This window comes from Zingiber officinale, chromosome 4A (genome assembly GCF_018446385.1).
Source record: "Zingiber officinale cultivar Zhangliang chromosome 4A, Zo_v1.1, whole genome shotgun sequence".
Classification (NCBI taxonomy): Eukaryota; Viridiplantae; Streptophyta; class Magnoliopsida; order Zingiberales; family Zingiberaceae; genus Zingiber; species Zingiber officinale.
The window spans coordinates 60,358,654-60,362,378 of NC_055992.1; the positions used below are offsets into that span (position 1 = coordinate 60,358,654).

Genomic DNA, 3,725 nt, shown 5'->3' on the forward strand with positions numbered 1-3,725 from the left:
TACTCACTACAAGAAAATTGGGATTTAACAACACTTAAAAGACAACATTATTTTTAAAAAGCGTTGTCTTTTTTTTTATAATACTTTTAATTAAAAGCATTGTCTATGTTTAATATTTCTTATTAATGCTTTTTCACTTATTTATTGATATTTTTATTGGGTTAAAGATAATACTTTTCAAGAAAACGTTGTCTATCATCATATTTTTAGTATATGTTACAATGATTCCCCTCCCTCAAAATTACTCGAAAACCTAGCCTCTACAACTATCTCCACCAAAAGTCCATGAAAAATGCATCTTTGCCAAAACCCTCCTCCGCGTCGCCCTCACTATCCTCCTCCGCCACTCCTCCAGAAGGAGCTCGAACGCTGCTCAGGAGAGCCACTCAGGCACAGCTTCAAGGAATTCATATCCATTCGGAGCGATCGCGAAGAGGAGGGTGGGAATGGGATGAAGCTGGAAGCAGATTGCAAGGAAAAGACACGCTAGATGAGCTCCGCCCAACTGGAGCCCTAATTCTACTACCAACGACAAGGTCGACAATGATGGCAAAAGCATTGCGGATGAGGTATGAAAGAAGAATCTTGAGCGGTGTTTTCTCTGATTTGATGTTTTTTTAACAGATAAATAATTTAGTTTTGGTTACAAAGAAATGAAAAGCCTAATCTCACGGAGGAGAAGGAGATCGATTGCTCGGAGTCAAAAAGCTACCATTTTACGACCGGATTCTTTCCTTTTAAGAGCTCAAAGGAGGCGTCGAAGCCCTCAATGACACCATGTGATCTCTCTCTTCTATCACTCCGACCGTCAAGGTGTTGCCTTCCCCATCTCTTCGACGGCCGACGAACACTCTGACAATGGCTCCGCCGCCAAGCACTCTGACAGCGCTAAACCAGTATCTGACGATGCACACCTTAGCTTGCAATTGCAGCATCCTCCAAGGATGATGAGGCGTTGTTGGGCGTCAAAACTGCTTCGCCGCATTAAGATCACAGGATCAAGGAGTATAAATAATGGTTGTCTAGATTCATTTACCTGACCAAGATGGAGCTTGATAATTTATTGTCGGAACCACATTCTGTTTGACATACTTGAGGGATTTTGATCCGACCAGATAATTGTGAAGAACCTTTATGACCTAATAGGTATGGAAAACTGAGTTTATTTCATTAGGGGATGATCAATCTTATTGAAGTTGGTGCTTTTGTCTTATCTCTGATTCCATTTTATTGCTGAGAATGTATCATTAGAGGATCACTTTATCTATCTCAATATATCTTTGTATTTTATGGTTAATTCTTTTGCAGGAGACTTTGCACATGCACCATGAAAAAATTGATGATCTAGAGGCTTCCTTGATTGGGTACGAGGCAAAAGAAACTAGTGATGAAAAAGAAACTATGGTACGTGGAAGCTAAGCAAAGCTTGATTAGGAATTGGCAGATTTCTGCAATCACTGTTTATTGTGTCTTTGCTCTTCAAGACATGACATACTCTGAGGTAGCATGATTTTTATGAATATCTATTTATCTATTCTTTTTAAAGGTTATCATTCTTGTGATGCACGGAACACATTGTTCTATTAATAAAAGTATGAAACATACACATGTAATGATTAATCTAGTTAGAGAAAGAAAACATACTAAGAACACAAAGTATGTTAAGTGGAATATATGGAAAACTTTGACAAATATGCAAAATAATGTTATCATAAATCATGGGACGCAATAAATAGCAATTGTTTTAGAGTAAAAACAATTAGTTCACATGCATTTTTCTTTTAGAAAAAAATACTTGCTCTTCAAAATATAATTCTTGCTAATATTAATTGTGATGTATGATAAATAAGGAGTTAGCATGAGGAAGTTATCATTTATGTTTCTCAAACTATAGTATGATGCAAATACTATAACATTTCAGATTTTCTTTTTATGGGTAGTGAGCAACAAAAGATTTGGTGGTTTGAACTTTTCATCTAAAGATGTTGGTTGAAGTGCTTGCAATCTCAGGTAAATATGTCTGTGCATCTAGAACTCTAGAAGGCATTGTAATATGGTCATAATTGATCATTAAATTGAACTACATGTGCAGTTAACTGAAAGGCTCTACATTAGCTGGAATAGTTGCATCATATTTCATCAATAACCTAAATATGCTAATTTGTTATTTTCAATTTAGAATTTACATACCACTTGCTAAAAGTGAGAGTGGTCCATGTAATTATGTTACTCAAAACATTAACTATTGGGTGATAGATAGATTTTATTCAGAGTCAGTGGTGACTAGTTAAAATAAGAATGCTTTCTTCCCATGTATAATCACCACACGATTATATATGGTGAGTTAAGATATCACTCCTTTGAATAATTAATAGAATCGCCCAATTAATTGTATTTTAAAAAAGACAACGCTTTGTCATCAGCAAGGTATTTACTTTCCCTATATTTGCCTTTATGTTTAGTTGGTAGTTTTATTTCAGTTGACTCTATTTTTATGCATCAATTTCTTGACTTTTTTAGAATAAGGTTTTCTTTGATGATAGAAGTTGAGATTGTGGAAATTTCACATGTCGTTTGCTTATTCCTGTTGCCTTTCATTAAATGTTGAGATTGCGGAAATTTTATATGCAGGGCCTTTTCAGATATTTTGAAGGTGAATAGAGGTATTCAGGAACTCCAGCTAAACAGCTAGGGTATGGATGATTACAGGAGCAACAACTACATGCTATGTGGCACTGCATTCGAACCTCAGGGGTGTGACTGGGAAGTACTTCGACGAAGAACTATCAAGACGGCTTTAAGATTTAAGCGAGAAGATGGTTAAAGCCAATAAATAAAGAACATTCAAGTCAAGATAAGTAACATCTATCAAGATCCTTTAAGTTCATATAATAAGATGTAGTCGATGGGAGCAGCTTTGAATGTCGCCTAATTAAAATTTCTTTGTATGCGAGTAATTATGTTTGTTATAGAAGTGTAAGGATGATAATTTGTATATTTATCTTGGTTGTTTATTTAATAATATGTTGTTGATTGAAGTAGATTCATTTTCATTTATCTTTTATTTATTTTTGGTATTAAAAGATAATACTTTAAAACCTCTTGTCTTTTGCTAAAAAAGATAACGTTTTTTTATGAGTTGTGAAACTGTTGTCTTTGCTAAAAAAGACAATGCTTTTTTATGCGTTGTCTTTAAAAAAAATAATGTTTTTTATGTGTTGTCTTTAAAAAAGACAACGCTTTTTATGCGTTGTCTTTACAAAAAATGACAACGCTTTTAAAGCGTTGCAAAAGCATTATTTTTACTACAAATGACAATGCTTTTAAAGCGTTGTCTTTGAGCAGACTTCTAACAACAATGCTTTTAACAATGATTTTTCAGCTACATAGATAGTGCTTTTAAGGTGTTGTCTATCAGTTTTTTTTTTGTAGTGACTTGGTTCATAGCCCGGTGAATGCTAGTCCATGGCTCATGATTGTTGATTGTTTTTGATGGAAAATTCACTATCAATCCATCAATTACAAAAGATTAGGTTCGATAACAAATTTACCGTCCTTATAAAACACAGTATGAATATGATGAATGAAAAAAAATACACTAAGTATACTGACAATATTAAGATGTGGACTATTGTGCATTTGTCGGAGTAGTGTCTTAGTGTATCATTGTAGCATTGGTGTTTTAAGAGTGAGATAGCAGTTGGAGCACTTGGAAGCTTGATTAA

At 34.4% G+C, this 3,725-nt stretch overlaps 1 long non-coding RNA gene across 2 annotated transcripts; it reads left to right on the forward strand.

Moving 5' to 3' along the window:
• The first annotated feature begins 238 nt into the window (after positions 1-238).
• Positions 239-3,041, forward strand: LOC121969951. 2 transcript variants are annotated; one of them, XR_006108743.1, is made up of 4 exons: positions 239-569; positions 638-1,146; positions 1,309-1,501; positions 2,632-3,041. It is a non-coding gene; the product is annotated as an uncharacterized LOC121969951 (long non-coding RNA). The 2 variants fall into 2 exon arrangements; XR_006108742.1 differs by having other exon boundaries at positions 652-1,146.
• Positions 3,042-3,725: the final 684 nt, after the last annotated feature.